This window comes from Saimiri boliviensis, chromosome 3 (genome assembly GCF_048565385.1).
Source record: "Saimiri boliviensis isolate mSaiBol1 chromosome 3, mSaiBol1.pri, whole genome shotgun sequence".
In the NCBI taxonomy this organism is placed as follows: Eukaryota; Metazoa; Chordata; class Mammalia; order Primates; family Cebidae; genus Saimiri; species Saimiri boliviensis.
Window position 1 is genome coordinate 47,745,415 of NC_133451.1, and position 19,994 is coordinate 47,765,408.

At 44.2% G+C, this 19,994-nt stretch overlaps 1 long non-coding RNA gene across 2 annotated transcripts in view; it reads left to right on the top strand.

The window, feature by feature from the left end:
• LOC141583992 (uncharacterized) overlaps positions 1-19,994 on the top strand; it is a 57,558-nt gene that overhangs the window by 18,808 nt on the left and 18,756 nt on the right. Inside the window, exons 1-2 of one of the 2 annotated variants that reach the window (XR_012516833.1) lie at positions 6,664-6,718; positions 6,823-6,904. This is a non-coding gene — a long non-coding RNA (uncharacterized LOC141583992). Of the gene's footprint in view, positions 1-6,663; positions 6,719-6,822; positions 6,905-19,994 lie in introns of those variants that run through there. The other variant, XR_012516834.1, reaches the window with a different exon arrangement.

Consider the following 19,994-nt stretch of genomic DNA (forward strand, 5'->3'; position numbering starts at 1 on the left):
GCAAATTAACTCCTGTTCTTGAGCCTCTAGGGGAGTAGGGATTACAGGGAAAGCAACTAACTTGAAATCTAAAAATCAACAGGCACATCCAAGGAGGAGGGGCCATGAGCACTCCCTTGCTCAGGGTAGATGCTTCCAGATTTCATGCATGTTGGCAAGAAGAATTCAACTAAGATGTTTAATTAGCTGTGAAAGGCAGAGTGTGAACTAAGGTAAAAACAGAGAAATCTCAGAAGGTACAGGATTTGAACCCATTTGCAAGCTCTTCACTAGACCTGACCAGGCACTCACAAGAAAAGTTAGGGCAGGGTGAGGATGGTTGGTATCATGTCCAAGGAGCACTGAGCTTAGGGAGTTAACTTCTTTCACAGCAAGCCTGCTCTCTGTCTGGGGGAAGATGTTTCCTTATGCCTTAGGCTGCTCCCTGCAAACATAAACCCGAGGAGTGGTCGGGACAGGCATGAGAGCCTCACATTCTTAGCACACCCAGCAAGAATTCACAGGGACCCACACAGCAGCTCTTCTACCAGCATGTCCAGAACCAGTCTCAGAGGACTCAGCATGAGGAGTTTCTTCTACAAATAGGGAAGGTCCCTTTAAAATAGGGAAGATCCCTTTTCTGTCTGTGATGCCTGGGCCACAGGCTTGCTGTTGAGAATAGGAGGATATGAAATAATGGGAGAGAAAGGTTGGAACCTGCCCCTTCCGGCCTTGAGGGGTTGCTGGAAGTGGTAAGAGAGGAAGTAAGATGGCCTTTCTCAATACAGAGGTAGGAATGTGGGTTAGGACAGACCAGGAAAATGCTGACAGCATCAGGACTCCGGGAGGACGACCACCTCAGACGCCCACCACTCACCAACGTGGGGCCACCACAGCCATGGAAACACAGTGGTGCAGTGCAGTGAAGCAGAGGGGGGCTGGAAGCAGCTGTCCAGAGCTGCTCTCTGCTTCTCTGTGGTGTGGCTTTGACCCAGACCATCCCACAATGACCCAGGACAAGGGTGGACGGGGCCTCATTTCCGTGCCTCCCCAGGTGTCCCTGGCCACAGGCTTCTGAGCCTACTCATGAGGCTGCTGCCAGCCACGGGAAATCCTTTCCATTGCTTCCCCTCATTTCTCATTCTAGGTACCCTGGGCTAGTAAGGGCGGTAGTTTGGCCAGCTTGGTCTAGAGGGGCATAACTTACCCCAGATGATGCTATCGACCTTACCTCCTAACAGCCTGCTGTGTGCTCTGTGGGAGCTATTGCTGCTGAAGCCAGAGCTCCACCATGTTCAAGGTCAGATGCAACACGGTCCAACTTCCCTCAGTGCTGCCTGGCGGGGCTGGGAGCGCAGACGAGCGAGCGGAAGAGTTTTGATCACCTTGTATCTGCCTTCCCTTGGCCGCTACTGTAGTCACCGTTTCCTTTCATTCTGGCTCTCTCAGGAGGGACCCCCTGCCCCGATAATACCCCGGCTTTTAGGTTTTACTGCAGACTCTTTTTCCGGGCAGCCCAGCCTCAAGTGGCACGTGCGGAGGTTAGTTAAGGGTTTGCCTGGGGACCTTGTCAAAGAGGATCTCCACGATGAGGGCCAGGTGGCTTTAGGAATGGGAGTGGAAGAAAGTGAGAGTCAGGACTCAGGGGTCGCAGTGCTTGTGGGAGCCTGGGTGGAGGCAGGTCAGTCAGGGGAGGTCGCCAGGCCCTGGCAAAGCCAGAACAAGTGACAGCTGCTTTCAGCCTAAGACTGACAATAAGACGAGCAGCCACCAGGCAGTCCAGAGACACCTCCCGCAAAGCTACGTCTGAGAAGCCCTGTGCCTCAAAGCCTCAGAAACAGAGTATGCCCTCATATACCAATACGCCAGCCCCAGGAAAAGAGGGGAGCAGAGACAAAAGTCAGAGGGGTGACTCATTCCAGGGAGGCTGCTTTGACCAGTCCTGAGACAGAGTTCAATGAATTTTTAAAAGATTAAAATTGGGAATAGCGAGGAAACCATTTAGATTGAAAGAGATAGAAATATGTTTCACTGACAAGTCTAAGTTGTTTCTGCTATCCAGGGTGGTGGGGGGCCCAGGAAGACGATCAGTTATAGATGAAAGAAAGAAATTGCATTTACTCTGCAAATCTGCATGCCTTTCGAGTGAGGCTGTGACCCTGCTGTAATTCACTGAAGTCTTACAGGAGAGCCTTTGCTGCTGGCCAAGATTGCAGACATGAGGGGCCTGCAGAATGGAACGAGACGGGCAGCCAGTAGGCATGAGCGTGGCTGTTCTCCGAACTTTGTGACTGGAAGTAAATTCATTCTTTCTTTTTAAACATGGCTGTTTGACCAGATCTGTGATTCTAGAGTAGCGGCTGCAAACTGCAAATGCCCACAGTGGGCAGGCAGATAAGGATGAAGTGGACCAGACAGGAAATGGGTGAACTGGAGCCCTCTTGCCCCCAGGCACACAGGGCCGGTGCTGCTTGACTCCTTCAGGAATAAAGTTTTTCCGGATAATAGGTTGTATTTACTAAGGGTGCTGCTTGACTCCTGCAGGAATAAAGTTTTCCCGGATAATAGGTTGTATTTACTAAGGGTTGAAGTGTTAAACCAGTGATCTCATTTTAAGCTCACAATAACCCTATTTAGGAGGAACTATTATTATCTCAATTTTTCAGATGAGGAAAATAACCGGAGTTGCTTCCAGTCCTGAGGCACAGAGAGGTTAAATAACTTGATGAAGGTCAAAAAAGTAGAAAGTGGTGGAACTGGGATTCAGACCCAGGCCGTCCGGCTGCAGAGCATGCTGGATCATGACAGCACAGTCGTCCTGATTTATCATGATTAGTGAGACACTGAGATTTTTTAAAAAATTAAAAGCTTGGGGCCGGGCACAGTGGCTCACGCCTATAATCCCAGCACATTGGGAGGCTGAGGCGGGTAGATCACAAGGTCAAGAGATCGAGACCATCCTGGTCAACATGGTAAAACCTTGTCTCTACTAAAAATACAGAAATTAGCTGGGCATGGTGGTGCTGCCTGTAGTCCTAGCTACTTGGGAGGCTGAGGCAGGAGAATTGCTTGAACCCAGGAGGCGGAGGTTGCAGTGAGCTGAGATCATGCCATTGCACTCCAGCCTGGGTAATAAGAGTGAAAATCTGCCTTAAAAAAAAAAAAAAAAATTAAAAGCTTGCGATTGAAAAATGCAAAGTTAAAGAAAAACTCAGTGAGCTTCAGAAGACCAAAGTATGGGCCAGATATGGCCTGCGGGTTTCCAGCTTGTGTTTGGCATTCCAAGGCAATGAGTCATGAAGTATCCTTGGAAAGCAATGATTTTGTGGGTTTTCTTTTTCCCCCAGATATTCATACCACAGTTTAAAACAGTAGATTTTTCCTTCAGGGTAGTCAAGTTGGGCACCTACACACTGTTTCAGATAAGGCTTCTATGGCTCAAAATATTTTTGAAATTCCACTTTTGGAATTGCCTTCAGAAAGTTTCACAAATTAGTTATGTTTATTATTTTGTAGTCATATCTCGTTTTTTTTTGAGAAAACTTGCATTTCTGTGCATGGTTCCAATCATCTTCACCAGACGTGGCTCTGAATCACTTTTATTTTCAGAAATCACATCTATTCTGAACGCATGGCTATATACTGCCTGGGGAATCATAAAAAAGAATGTGGTTCCTAAAGCATTAAAATATGTTTATATCTTTCAAAGTAACAACATTTAAAGAGACATACTAATTCATCTTTTCAAGTTCTTATGGGTTCAAAGACAAGCCACTAATAGAAAGCTTCATCTCGTTAATTTTACCTGGGTTGGATACTCTGAGCAGTGTTGTGATATTATCTCCTGTAAATTTTGCCATATGAAATAAATATCTTTTTTGTTTTGGTGCTAAGAATTATGAGCAAGGTACAGAAACATGAATGGTTGTAGGCCAATAATAGAAAAAATCTGAAACATCATCTGAAATCTTCAAAAACGGATCAGTATACATTAGATTATTTTTTAGACTTTTTGCTATATATAAAATGGCTGTGTGTAATGTCATATTTCTTTCTTTCTTTCTTTTTTTTTTTTTTGAGATGGAGTCTCACTCTGTTGCTCAGGCTAGGCTGGAGTACAGTGGCATGATCTCAGCTCACTGCAACCTCTGCTTCTTGGGTTTAAGGGATTCTCCTGCTTTAGCCTCCCAAGTAGCTGAGATTACAGGCATCTGCCACCATGCCCGGCAAATTTTTTGAGTTGTTTTTTATTTTGGAGAGATGGGGTTTCACCATGTGGGCCAGGTTGGTCTCAAACACCTGACCTTAGATGATCTGTCTACCTTGGCCTCCCTAAGTGCTGGGATTACAGGCGTGAGACACCGTGACCGACTGTAACATCACATTTCTAAATGTACCTGTTATGTGTAGTTTTCCCTTAATTTTTGTTCTTTGACACAAATTCCAGTGTAGTTAGTAGCCATGTAAAGAATACAGTTTCCTAGAAATTATTTAAATAGAAAAAAATCTAAAGAAGAATATAAAATAGGGCCATTTGAACAAATCATTCTAACCTCAACTCAGCCTCACGAGGAATAGGGTGTGTGAGGCTGTGTGCTACTTGAAGGCCTCTGAAATTTATTCACTATCCAGGCTAGAGTAGACTTGGTGAAATTGGCTTTGAATTAGGCAATCTATTTTTCTGTTTCTAGTGCACCTGTGATAGAATCATTCCCTTTCTCTCTTTTTGTTTTATACACAGATTCTCTTCTAACCCCACACAGATGTTGGCACATTTACTGCTCTTTCTTGCTCAGTAGGTTTCTAGATTTGGATTTTTATGACCTGAAACTGTTTTTTTCATTTCAAGGACTGAGTCAACTTTTAATTTTTCCATGTAAGAATATTTTTTAAATGCCAGCATTTGATGAAAGAAAGGAAATTTCAACTTAAAAAAAAGTAACAAAAGACACAATCTTAGAAGAAAGGACAGTGGAACAATGAAATAACTTCAACTTTTCAAAACATATGTTACAGGATCACACTCACTATGATGGCTACTATTAAAAACCCCAGAGAATAACAAGCATTAGTGAGGAAGTGGATATACAGGAACTCTTGTGCCCTGCTGGTGAGAAGGTAAAATGGTACAGTCATCACGGAAGACAATATGTAGTTTCCTCAGACAAATAAAAATAGAATTATCTTATGATTCAGCCATTCTACTTCTGGGTATATATTCAAAAGAACTGAAAGCAAAGACTTGAACAGATATTGGTAGATGCAAGTGCGTAGCAGCATTATTCACAGTAGCCGACAGGACAGGTAGAAGCAACCCACGTGCGCATGAACCAATGAGCAGATAAGCCAAATGTAGTATATGCAGACAATAGACTATTACTCCGCCTTCAAAAGGAATTCTGACACATGTTATAACATGGATGAACCCTGAGAATATTATACTAAGGAAAATAAGCCATTCACAAAGTGACTGTACGATTCCATTTATGTGAGGTGCCTAGAACTGTCAAATTTGTAGAGACAGAAAGTAGAATAGGGGTTGTCAGGGGCTGCGTGGGGGAAGGTAGGAATGAAGGGTTATTGTTTAGTAAGTCCCATTTCAGTTTAGCAAGATGAAAAATTTCTGGAGCTCCGCTGCACAAAAATGTGAATGTACTTAACGCTACTGAGCTGTATGCTTAAGAAAGGTCAAGATGGAAGATTTTATGTCATGTGTAATTTATCACAATGAAATGTTTAAAAATGAAGCCACCACTTTCCCATTTAAAAAAATAAATAAAAATTAAAATCCTACCTGAGTTATTCCTTGCATCCCTCACAGCTCAGCAGGTTGGTAAAAGTCTTTATCACAGATGGGTACCGACCCTCAGTGGCTGTTTTGGAATCATTGTGCCAAGGAGCTTCATGCCTAGGTCCTAGGCTAGAAACAGAGGAGGAGAAGTGAAGCATCCTGGCCTCAACCAGCAAGAGCCGCTCTGTGGAAGAAGCAGCTGGGTCTGACCACAGGCAGCAAAAGCTTGCAAATCTCTATTTATTCTTAACTTGAGATGAGGAATCTGAGCCCTGTTCCCCTTAGCAGGAGATGATATTCAGCTGTTTTAAAGCCAAGGTGCTAATCAGTTGTATCAATGCTTGCTGAGTGCTGGGGCAGGGTTGTAGAGCGTCCCCTGCTGCTGCAGCCAGTGTTCCGCCTTTGACGGGGTCCTGCAGGGGAGTGGGGAAGCTGTTGAATACATGCTGATACTGAAGTGTTTCAGGATCTTTACAACCGGTAGGATCATACTGGGGAACACCAGCTCAATACGGATCTGTCCTTTAAGTTCCTAATATTCTTTCTCAACATTCCCAAATCCTGCTGCTCTGAACTGAGGGGGCAAGAGATTTGTCTGTACCTGGGGTAAGTTAGGCCGGAGAGGCAAAGTGGCCCAGATCAGATTCAGGGGATTGGAGAGGGAGTTAGGGAGGAGGGATAAGCAGCAGCTGGCCCAGCTGGATCATCAGAGAAGAGCCAGAGAAGCTGTGGTAAGGATGTGTGCAGAGAGGTGAGGTTGGAAGGAGTAAGTGGAAAAACACCTTTCCTTTCCCTCTTTCCAAGGGCACAAGCACAACCCTGGCATTAACCTTGCAAATTTCAAACGTCAGGACAGTTAATCATTTCCTCTTCCTTCCACCACACCACTGAAGTTCGCACCAAGTCAGAAAGCGAATTTTCTGAAGTCAGAGAGCCGATAAATAGCTGGTTGGTTCAGGAAAAAGTGAACATTTACAAACATTGAGCCTCCATAGCTTTTTAGTGTCTCACAGGCACAGCTTCACTATAACTGTGTTCTTTTATTTCACCAGGAGGCGATGATATTGAGGGACAAGAAAAACTGAAAGCCAAGCAGGAAGCATTACCCAGAAAAAATCAGGGTCTGTTTGCCTGGTGAGTAACAGACGATTCTCCGCAAAATCGCAGGTTTTGATCAATAGCAGTTGTATTACTTGGCACAGTCAGGGGAGCACCGGGAGGATTCTCCCAAGCAGTAGCTCTCTGAGGGAAAGCCACAGGAGGGTTTTATGGGGCGATGGGGAGGGGAGAGGCTGCGTCATCACATGGAGAGGAGGGGTTCCAGTTGTGCAGATGCAGCGAGTCATCAGATCAACACACTGGTCACATGTGATGATAATGAAGCTATAGCTCCTCCTGGAGTGGAGACTTTAGCATGGTGATGAGGCAAGTTTATTTGGGATTTATCTATAAGTTGCCAGGGTCTGTCAGGAGCTGGTTTCAACTGACTAGGTGAGCACATTCCACACAAGGGTTTGGGAAAAAGCAGACTGCAAGGCAGGAGGCTGAAAAAAGGCTTGCCCAAGCTGATTGAATTCCCATAGTCCCTGGAGACCCTCCCTGTCTGCTTACAAAATAGGCAGCAAAGGGCCTGGAGAACATACATGAAGAATTGAGAGGAAGTCACAGCACATTCCATAGAGGAGCCCTGAGTGTCACAGTTTAAACCTAGGAATCCTCCCATTCCCACTCGGGGTGGTGGCAGAGAGTGTGTGTGCATGTGCGTACACACCTGTCCTTATACACACGCGTGCACACACACACACACACAGGTGTGGCTGCTTATGTTTTGCTGGTGGATACACAGAGGCATGTAGAGAATGTCACATTTTCAGAACAACAAAGAATTAGTGGAGGTGTAGGAGGTGTTTGAACCAGAGTGACTCCATCTTGAATAGGTGCAATAGGAATCAACAGGACTAGTTTTGCAAGGTACAGCCTCAAAGACCTCGCTGATCAAATGAGATGTGGCAAAGAAGCCAGCCAAAACACACCAAAACTAAGATGGCGATGAAAGTGACCCTCGTCATCCTCACTGCTCACTACAAGCTAATTAAAATGTATTAGCATGCTAAAAGACACTCTTACCAGTGCCATAACAGTTTACGAATGCCATGGCAACATCTGGAAGTTACCATACATGGTCTAAAATGGGGAGAAACTCTCAGCTGTGGGAGCCCCACCCCTTTCTTAGAAAACTCATTAATAATCCACCCTTTGTTTAGCAGATCATCAAGAGATAACCTTTCCTGTAGTCAGTGAAGCAGCAGATCAATAGCAGTTGTATTACTTGGCACAGTAAGGAGAATGGCTAGTAGCCATGCTCTAATAAAGTTGCTTTCACTTTACTCTGTAAATTTGCCCAGAATTCTTTCTTGTGCGAGATCTGAGAACCCTCTCTTGGGGTCTAGATCGGGACCCCTTTCCAGTAACAGAGGCACTAGGAATAAAAATCCAGTCCCCGCCTCGGGAAAGCAGTTCTTTACTACTACTCTGTTATTTCCCTTTCTCTCAATCACAACTTCTCTCCTCCCCTGCCCTCATTCACAGAACATATGATTCCAAATAGGGCTGCAGTATAGTTGGGTTGGGGGAAATTATCATAGACAGTAGGAAGGTGTGGGAAAACTGATGTAAGATTTACCCAGAGCATGGGGTGGAGGTGGGGGGGGGGTAAATATAATGTTTATTGAGTAAATGGGGTATGAGTTAGAGTGACAAGAGCTTGGAGGTTGTCTTAGTTCCTTCGGGCTGTTAAGACAAAACAGACTGGGCGATTTGTAAACAACAGGTATGTATTGCTTACAGGGCTGGAGCCTGAGAAACCAAGATCAAGGCTGTGGTAAATTTAGTGTCTAGTGAGAGCTGCTCTCTGCTTCATATGTATGGCACCTTCTACGTGTCTTCACATGGCAGATGGGACAAACAGGCTCCCTCAAGCCTTTTTAAATAAGGGCACTAATTCCATTCATAAGCCCACGTGACCTAATCCCCAAACCCTCCACCTCTTAATACTATCACACTGGGGATGACGTTGCATGTGAAAATTCATAGGAATTGTTGGGGGGACACAAACATCAGACTATAGCATCCCACCTCCTTCCCCCCAAATTTATGCCCATTTCACATGCAAAATAGATTCATTCCATCTAAATAGCCCCCAAAATCTTAACTCTTCCAGGATCAACTCAAAAGTCTAAAGTCCAGTCTCTTAATCAGACGTGGATTGGTATGGTTTGGATATGAGTTCCTTTTAAGTCTCATGCTGAATTGTTAGCCCCAATGTTAAGAGTTGGGACCTGCTGGGAGGCGTTTGGGTCGTGGGGGCAGATCCCCCACGGTTTGGTGCTGTCCTCAAGGCAGTGAGTTCTCATGAGACCTGTTTTTTTAAGTGTGTGGCACCTCCCACCTCACTGTCTTGGTTCTGCTCTTTGGTATGAGATGCCTGATCCTGCTTTGCTTTCTACCACAAGTAAAAGCTAAATGACCTAACACAGAAAATTGGTATCTGAGATGCCTGATTCTGTTTTGCTTTCTATCACAAGTAAAAGCTCCTGAGGCTTCCCCAGAAGTTCGACAGATGCTGACGCCCTGCTTCCTAACAGCCTGCAGAATTATGAGCCAAGTTAAATCTGTCTTCTTTATACATTACCCAGTTTCAGATATTTCTTTATAGGAGTGCAAGAATGGCCTAACACATGGGTGAAATTCAAGATTCATCTTGAGGCAAATTGCTCTCATCTGTGAACCTGTGAAATCAAACAAGTATGGGCTTCCAAAATACAGTGATGGGATAGGCATAGTATAGACCAGGCGTCCCCAAACTATGGCCCATGGGCCGCATGCGGCCCCCTGAGGCCATTTATCCGGCCCCCCGCCGCACTTCAGGAAGGGGCACCTCTTTCATTGGTGGTCAGTGAGAGGTGCACAGTATGTGGCAGCCCTCCAACGGTCTGAGGGACAGTGAAATGGCCCCCTGTGTAAAAAGTCTGGGGACTCCTGGTATAGACATTCCCACTCCCAAGGGGAGAAATGGGGAGAAATAGGAAGATAGAAAGGTGTCACTTTTAAAAAAATAAATCCAAAATGCAACAGGGCGCGCAACATTAAATCTTAGGACTTGATGATCATCTTCTCTGACTCCGTGTTCTGTCATCTGAACACCCCGAGGCAGGATTGGGCCCTCAGGGCTCCAGGTGGCTGGCCCCATTTCCATAGCTTCGCTGGGAACAGCCTACACCCACACTGGAGCCTTCATGGGCTGAAGTCATTTACCTGTGGCTTAAGGATGAAGTTGCACACTAGAGAGTCTATGCCTCTGGAATCTCAGGGAGGCTCCACAAGACACTGTCTCAGCATGGGGAGTGGAGGAGGAGGTGTTCCCTGTGGGGCCTCACCCCTCTGGTAGTTCTCTTCCTGGGCCCTTGAAGCCTTCCAGGGCATCCTTTGAAATCTGGGTGGGGGCAGCCTTCCTGCAAAACTTGTGCACTCTGTACCCCGGTGGAGATAGCACTGTGTAGATGCTGCCATGGTTACCACCTGTGCCTTCTGGAGGGGCAGAGAGGTGTCACACCCAGGTCTGTTTGAGTCTCACAGCTGGGACAGCCAAGGAGTGCTGATGTGCTTTGGATTTGTGCCTCTTCCCAAATCTCATGTTGAATTATAATCCACAGTGTTGGAGGAGGGAGGGGCCTGGTTGGAGGTGATTAGATTACAGGGGCAGTTTCCAATGGTCGAGCACCATCCCCCTAGTGCTGTCTTGGGATAGAGTTCTCTCAAGATCTGTTTGTTTTAAAATGTGTAGCACTTCCCCCCGCCCCTCTCTCTTCCTCCTGCTCCAACCACGTAGGACGTGCCTCTTTCTTCTTCACCTTCCACCATGACTGTAAGTTTCCCGAGGCCTCCCCAGTCATGCTTTCCGTACAGCCTGAGGAACTGGAGTCAATTAAACCTCTTTTCTTTATAAATTACCCAGTCTCAGGTAATTCTTCATAGCAATGTGAGTGCTGTGCTGGAATGTCTGGAGCAGTCTTGAGATCCTTCTGTCCCAAAATGCTCTGGCATTTTGGGCCTGTGACAGGGGACAGACCCAGAGATCTCTGAAACGCTTTCAGGGTCATTGTTTCATTATCTTGATGAACAGCATCTGTTATCGCCCTGATTCATACTAATCCCCTTATCATGTGATCACTTGGCCACACCCTTGGTCTTTACAACATGGCCAGGCTAAGACTTCTCCAAATCTTTAAGTTTTGCTTCCCTTTTGATTATAAATGCCATCTTTAATTAGTTTCTCATCACATTTTACTATAAGCATCAAGAGAAGCCCTGTCAAGCCCTGAAATCAAATTTCAACCTGAAATTTGATTATTTCAGGTTGAAATAATACATCATAAACTGTTAGCTTTCAGTGAAAGGAAGTGTTTAAGAAAGAAATACTTGTCGACCTGAAATAAAGAGTCAGAATCCAGTTTTTAAAGAGTTTATTCAAGTGAAAAGCTAGGAATGGAGATTCTGGGATATATAACTCCAGAGAAACAGGGTCAGTTCTCCAAAGTCGAAAGTTAATGTCTTGCATATATAGGAAGAACACAAACACATTTAACAGGATTATAAAATTTTCTATACAAGACTGATTTAAGAATTACAATAAATTAGTTTGTTACAGTCCCCCTGCCCCTTGAAGATTGTTTTCTCTTCTTTATATAGCTTGTTTTCATTCCCTCTCCAATTTAAAAGAATTTAAGGCAATGTGATAACCATGAAGTCTTTGTTTAAGAAAGGTAAGAGAAGTTAGACTGTAATAAAAGTCAATCCTAGAGAGGAAAGAGCATCTTCCCTGGCACCCTTAGGCCGTTTACAATGTTTTACAAAACAATGCAGGTAAGGGAAAAGGCTTAATCTATACTCAAATAAACAAAACATTACAGCTTCCTAGTTTACAGCTGCCTGTAATTAGTACACAGGTCACAGGTTACTAACCTTATCACAGGATCACTGGGCGGCAGCCTTGGTCTTCTCCTGAGGAGATTAGTAACCTGCCTTCCTAGGTGACAGCTGCCTGTCGCAGTGACTCGGGTTCCATATCATATCATTCTAAGGCTCCAAACAACTTAGAGTTCCAACATCTTAGATTTTTCCAAAATTTATTCATTTATCTTTTTAAAAAATGGTGTCTCACTATGTTGCCCAAGAGATGGTGTCTCAAACTCTTGGGCTCAAGTGATCAGGTCCTGCTTTGGTCTCATTACAGCTTAGATTTTGAATGACTTATTTCAACATTTTGCTTAGATATTTCGTCTGCCAGATATCCTAGTTCCTTCACTCTTAAGTTCTACCTTTCACAAAACACTGGAACACAAGTACAATTCAACCAAGTTCAGTGCCACTTTATAATAAGGATGCCCAGGAGGAGCATCCTTATTATAACTAGAGGACAGGTCATCCTTGTTATAAAGTGGACCTCTGTGAAATCTTATCAGAAAAATCTACTGTCCATATTTCTACCAATATTTTGCTTATGAAATCTTAGGGAATCTCTAAGAAGATTGAGGTGATTTGTCAGCTCTTCCCTTTTTCTGACCCTCACCAGAATCACCCTGTATAGTCCATTTGCTATACAGGGTTTTTCCAGCATGCACTTCAGAGCTGTTCTAGCCTCTACCTGTTACTCAGTTGCAAAGCTGTATCCATATTTTAAGATATTTGTTACAGCAGCACCTACTTATCAATTTCTATCTCAGTTTATTCAAGCTGCTATAACTAAATACTTTAGAATGGGCAGTTTATAAGCAAGAGAAATGTATTGCTCAAAGTTATGGAAGCTGGGAAGTCCAAGATCAAGGCTCCAACAGGCTTGATGTCTGGCAGGGGCTGCTCTTGGTTTCACAGAGATGGCATCTTCTATGTATCCTCATATGGTGGATGTGTTGCCAGAAAAGGAACATTGGTCCAGACCCCAAAAGAGGGTTTTTGGATCTTGTGCAGAAAGGAATTCAAGGTGAGCCACAGAGTGTGGTGAGAAGAGAAAGGTACGCAGATACAGAATAGGGCATCCTCAGAAAGCAAGAGGAGGAATGCATGGCCTTTGTTTTAAACTCTTCTCATGGCATTTTGTTATCTACATAAAAGCTAAGCTATGACTATGTGTGGGTGGGCTGAGAGCATGAAAAAATTTATTACTTTGTTGATTTAAAGAAAGTTATCCTTGGCATTTTAGTACATAAGTACACCAAAGCATGACTATTATCATCTTTTTTTTTTTTTTTTTTTTTGAGATGGAGTTTCACTCTTGTTACCCAGGCTAGAGCACAATGGCACGATCTTGGCTCACCACAACTTCCACCTCCTGGGTTCAGGCAATTCTCCTGCCTCAGTCTCCTGAGTAGCTGGGATTACAGGCACGCGCCACCATGCCCAGCTAATGTTTTGTATTTTTAGTAAAAACGGGGTTTCACCATGTTGACCAGGATGGTCTCGATCTCTTGACCTTGTGATCCACCCGCCTCGGCCTCCCAAAGTGCTGGGATTACAGGCTTGAGCCACCGCACCTGGAGAGCTATAATCATCTTTAAAGCGTATATTGCTATGCGACATTCAGACATCTGGACATTCTGCTGTTATAGGAGTTTGCGTTTGTAGTCATTATTAGGCAGCCTCCCTAGCTGTAAACATATTATGACCATGGGTTGTGATTGGCAGGGAATGTGCCTTGCTAGTTTCAAGATGGAGTGGATTTTAAAATGGTGTCATCCTGGCTTTCCTATTCTTCTCTTTCCCTAACAGATGGGGCAATAGGCTCCCTCAAGCCTGTTTTACAAGGGAACTAATCCCTAATTACCTTCCAAAGGCCCCACCTCTTAATAAGATTACATTTGAGATGAAGTTTTGACCTATGTTAATTTTGGGGGAACACATTGAGACCGCAGCAGAGGTACCAATCAAATAAGAGGTGGATAATAACATAACAACATGGGGCACTCTGCCAGATGCTTCCCGAGTATTGTACATGCATTATCTCATTTCACTCTCACTATAAACCTGTGGGGGAGGTACTATTGTTATCCCCATTGTATAGATGAGCATCTAGGGGTTAGAGACAGTGGAGTGCTGGTAAATATTTAACCATTGGCTTGGGAAGGGAAGGAGATGCTAATTTATAGTATTTCTCAATTTCCGTGGTGTAAAACATCACTGCTGTGAGGTATTTGTTAGGTTAGGTGTCTTTAGTTTTGGCACAGTGAAGGGGCCGTTTAGACCGGAATGGTGATGAGATTATTACTCTGCTTAGTTAAGCAATTTTCTTAAAAGCACTTCTCAGCCAGGGGTGATGGCTCATTCTTGTAATCCCAGCACTTTGGGAGGCCAAGGCAGGTGGATCACAAGATCAGGCATTCTAGACTAGCCTGGCCAACACGGTGAAACCCTATCTCTACTAAAAACACAAAAAAGTAGCTGGGTGTGGTGGCAGGTACCTATAATCCCAGCTACTGGGGAGGCTGATGCAGGAGAACGTCTGGAACCTGGGAGGCAGAGGTTGCAGTGAGCCAAGGTCGAGCCTCTGCATTCCAGCCCAGGTGACAGAGCAAGACTCTGTCTCAAAAAAAAAAAAAAAAAAAGAAAGAAAGAAAAAGAAAAGCACTTCTCTGCACATTAATAACAGAGCCAGGGCTTGATCCTCGGTCTCTCCCTGAAACAGCACTTTACTAATGCACTACAGCACCTCTGTGTTAAGTCACCCAGGATGTAAAACAAACCCACTTTGGTATGCCAGCGGTAGCAAAGAAGGGGAAAGGATGGATGAGAGACAGCACTCTAAAAGACAAGTGTTCTTAATTTTTTTCAGCCCAGCAGCCCGAAAGGCAGAGTTTAAAGATCAATGATCAATTAGTATCTAACTGCTGAAAGAGAACAGTGCTTTGCGCTTAGCAGAAAATCATGTAAACTCTCCTCTGGCAAGAGATTTCTTAGGGAGAATTAAGTGGCAGAACTAACAGAGTTCATTTGGGAGGAAGTGAGAAAACTTTCATGTTTAATCCATAGAATTCCACCTAAAGTTGTGGGGTTGAGCACAGATGGGGAACAATATAACATCTCTTGAGATTATGGGATTAAAGAATCAGGTTTCTATAGGTATTTCAAAGTCAAACAGTGGGGGTCAGGGGAGCTGGGGAGCGATTTCCAAATTCTTCTGTGTTGCCTTCTATACCCAGACTTGTTGATTGAAGTAAAAGCTCTGGCTTGATTCAGCCATTGGCACATGGTGCTTAATTTGATGTATACGGTGCTCAGCGTGGCACATTGGAAAGAACTGGATCCTGGTCTCAGCTTTGCCATTACTGGGCTGCTGATCTTGGGTAGACTACACTGAGCCTGTTTTTGCCACTTGTAACTCAAAAGGGTTGGATTAGATTGTTTTTTAAGATCTGTTCCAAACCTAGAAGGCTTTAATTTTGTGACACTTACATATTTTCTTTTTCTTTCTTTCTTTTTTTTATTTTTATTTTTATTATTATTTATTATTATTATTATTATTATTATTATTTTTTTTTTTTTTTCTGAGACGGAGTTTCGCTCTTGTTACCCAGGCTGGAGTGCAATGGCGCGATCTTGGCTCACCACAACCTCCGCCTCCTGGGTTCAGGCAATTCTCCTGCCTCAGCCTCCTGAGTAGCTGGGACTACAGGTGTGCGCCACTATGCCCAGCTAATTTTTGTGTTTTTAGTAGAGCCAGGGTTTCACCTTGTTGACCAGGATGGTCTTGATCTCTTGACCTCGTGATCCACCCACCTCAGCCTCCCAAAGTGCTGGGATTATAGGTGTGAGCCACCGCGCCCGGCCTGACACTTACATATTTTCATGTCCTAAGTGATGTGACTCATGCAGAAACTTTGAAGAAGCAAAATTAACTTGGAAACAGAATAACCGTAACAGTAAACATTTCGATGGCACTTCTTAGTGCCAGACACTGTTATAAGGGCTTTACATGTGTTAAATCATGAAATCTTGACAACACTCATTTGAAGTAGGTAATATTATGAGCTCCATTTTACAGATGAAGAAACCGAAGCAAAAAGTAGTGACATAAGCCAGTGCGTAGGGGCTATTCTAATCCTTACCACATGGATGAAGAAACTAAGGCTCATAGGCAGTAGTGTGCTGCTAGCTTGTGGCAGAGATGGAACAGGTCCTGTGTGGCTGGCAGCAGCCCCATGAATGGGCCCAGGAGCATGTGGCCAGGGAAACCTGGGGAGGCAGAGACGAGACCCAGTCCACCCTCGTCCTGGGTCACTGTGGAGTGAACCACACCACAGTGGAGCAGAGAGAAGCTCTGGACAGCTGGCCTCCGGCCCCCGTCTCCTTCACTGCACTACACTGCTGGGCTCCCTTGTCTGTAGTGGCCCCAGGTTGGTGAGCGGTGGGTGTCAGAGGTAGTCACTCCCCGAGAGTCCTGATGCTCTCAGCATTTTCCTGGTCTGCTGTAACCCACGTGCCTACATCTGTATTGACAAAGGCCATCTCACTTCGTCTCTTAGTGCCTCCCACAATCCCTCAAGGCTGGAAGGGGCAGGTCCCAACTTTCCCTCCCGTTATTTCGCGTCTTCTTATCCTCCACATCAAGCCTGTGGCCCAGGCATCATGGACAGAAAAGGGATCTCCTTATTCAATGGAAGAAACTCTGTGCCTTCAGTCTTCCAAGACTGCTTCTTGACCTGTTGGGAGATGTGATGACCATGTGGGTCCTTACGGGTGTGCCAAGTGTGAGGTGCCCATGCCTGTCCCGGCTACTCCTCGGGAGTAGCCTGAGGGATGAGGAAACATCTTCCCCCAGACAGAGAGCAGGCTTGCTGTGAAAGAACTCTCCCTAAACTCAGTGACTCCTTGGCCATGACCCAAATCATTCTCGTCCTGCTCCAGTCTATTTTGTGAACCTGATGAGGTTTACTGAAATACTTTGGCAGGAGTTGATTTGTAGCATTTGCCACTCTTCTTACTGTACACAGCTTTAATCTGTAGTTGTGGTTGAGCCAAAACATGTACAAAGCCAGGTGCTTAACAATCTCTGGAAAGAACCAGTTGTTTATTGGCTTCCTGGCTCCGGACAATTTGATTCATGATTTAATATGCGCTCCTGCAGGCCAGTGGGAGGGAGATAAAGCACTGTGAACTGTGCTTACTTGTGAGGTTCACAAGAAGTTTTTTTTTTTTTAAATGCCAGTTTAAGGCACTCTTTCTCAAAAAGATTGTTTTAAGGTAACAAGGTGGACAATAGGTCACGTGTTAGATGCAAGAAGATCTCTCGTAGGCTGACTGCACCCACAGTCTCAGTTTTGTAGAATGAGCCATTGTACCAAAACAATTATGTAAACCTGCTTCTTGCCCTTAAGGAATGGTAAAATTCCAGGCAGACCCATTGATGAGACCACAGAGGATTATAATAAAAGCCTTCCACCGCTGTGTGACTGAGCCTTTAGGCAAGCATGCCATGCAGAAATGAGGGTGGCGTCCAGGTGTGGAGGAAAGGCCCGGACGACTACAGGACTTTGGTGGAAGCACTGGAACGTGCCAAGGAAGGTGTGCACACTCAAGAGACCAAACTGAAGTCAAGGGTGAGCTAGATACCACCAGGGACCTAGAAACCCAGGAATCCTCGCCCAATTCCTTACATATACAATGACAGGCACATTTCCTGTCACCAAAGCATATAAAAGTTAGGTCAAAGCAGCTGCCTCCCAGTGGTGAAAATTGTCAGTACTTGGTAGCTCCTGCTCTACCGAAATTTTATGAAAATGTTTTAGGTGTAGAAAAAGTTAGACTGAGACTCAGGGATATAAACATTCTGCTAAGTTTTCGATTTTTTGGAACATGGAGATTCCTCCCACAAAATCACATGAAGACATTAATGAAGTAGATTGAATGCATTTTTCTTCAGTCCATTCTGAAATTGAACAGTCTGAGACTTCATTCCCATTACTAATATGTGTATCCTTTCTAAGAAAGTATGTTGGAAAGCATTGTTTATCTGGAGTCCAAATTTATTTGCTGAATCCACAAATGTTGACTGAGCACCAGTATTCTGTGTGCCAGGCACTGTCCCCAGCCCAGGAGATGCTGTAGCAACCAAGACAAAAGATTTTTGTCTTCTTACTGGAAGACCAATAATACACAAGGAAACACTTCAAAAAACAATAATTCTGTAGATCATTTTAGGGGGTAGGAAGAAAATAAACACCAAAACATGATAGAGAATGCTGTGAGTTGTGAGTTATACTTTAGACAGGGTAAAATGAAAGGTCTAGGTGCACGGGTGAGATTTAACCTGAGATATTTATTACAACAAGAAACTGGGCTAGGAAATACAGGCAGCACATTCTATGCAGAGGAAACACCAAACATAAAGGGGCAGAGAGAAGCCACTGTGGCTGAAGTGGTGAAACAAGGAAATAGCAGGTGATGAGGCTGGGAAGGCAGGGGTGGGGTAGGTCACACAGGGTGTTGTTGGCCCAAGGAAGAAGCTGAGTTGAAAGGTTTTCTGCGGGGCGGTCACATGATATGGCTACCCAGTGGAAAGGTGTACATTTTAAAGAATAACTTTAAAGTTTTGCTTTTTAAAGAAAATGATATTTATTTGTGAATGGGCATTGCAACGAAAATACACATGCCCTAGTAAACTATGTTCGTATTCAGGACAGTAAAGGAAGACGAAGTGTTTTAAAGTAAAAATGAGGATTGCCTAATTGTTTTGAGACAATTACTCTCAGCTACAAGGATCAATAAGGGCAGTGCCAGGTTGAGGTCAGACAGGCAGTGATTGGTTAGATGTCCTTACAGAAGTATTTTTGGTGTGTAAGATTTTGATGGAAAGGTTGTGATATTTTCAGAATCTTTTGTGATTGTTCTTGTTATCTGGAATTCATGCACAAGAACTCTGCATGCCTTCATGGCCTTCTCTGGCTCCATTTGTCAGGGATTTTAACATAAGTGACTCCATTTTTATTTTGACAACTTTCACAATGGAAACTTGTGTGTGAAGGGCTGGTCTTTCCAGCCCAACTTGCAAAGTCCTACCTGTTGGATCCATGTGCCATCTGCTGGATCCATGTGCCATCTGCTGACGGGGAGTCTGTGGGAAGATAGTACTTCTTGAAACCTGCAGCCTCCTGCATGCCCGTGGAGTTCTTCAGTTTCATGGTTGCTGCTTAAGAGCCTACTGAGATTTGGACATTCTCCTTTCTCATTCTTCTTTTTTTTTTGAGACTGGGTCTTGTTCTGTTGCCCAGGCTGGAGTGCAGTGTTGTGATCATAGCTTACTGCAGCCTCCGGCTCCTGGGCCAAATGATCCTCTCACTTCAGTCTCCCAGTAGCCGGGACTACAGGCATGTGCCACAATGCCTGGCTCATTTTTGTGTGTGTGTGTGTGTGTGTGTGTGTGTGTGTGTGTGTGTGTGTGTTTTGTAGAGACAGGGTCACAACATATGTTGTCAAGGCTGGTCTCAAACTCCAGGGCTCAATTGATCATCCTGCCTCTGCTTCCCAAAGCATTAGGATTACAGGTGTGAGCCACCATACCCAATTCTGTTCTTTTGAAATAAGCAATAAGGCAGAGGTTCCAAGCTAGCAATGTTTTAATGGAGAATAACGAAAAGCAACCTGTGCATTTGTAGCCAGGATGCACAATTTTTTAAGGAAAAACATTTCCTATTTTGTGTAATGGTAATCTCATTCATATACAAATGAATGCACATTTGCATTTCTTCCGGTGTGTTGAATTTTGCTCACGTACTGCATTTTGTAACATTACAGACTCAAAGATAAAATTTCCATATGCTTTCATCTGTAGATTTAGACTGTCCAAAGTGGTTAGACCTTCATAAACTAAATGTAAATAAAAGCTGGTTCATGAATTTTCAAATTGATTTTTCTTCTACTGGCTCACGTAGGGACATAGCCCTTTATATTCCAGTAGTTTCGAATGCAATTTAACATCTATTATTTAGATATGTGGTCTAAACAATACATAGGTATTACTTCTGCATAAATCCATATATTATTTTAAAATATGGAGAAAAGTCTTGCTTGCAGAGTCCCTACCTCCCTAGCTCTCACTCTTACTTCCACTCCTCCATCCTTCCCTTCCCAAACATGGAGTTCATCTCTCTGGACAGCATATGTTTGTACTTTTGGT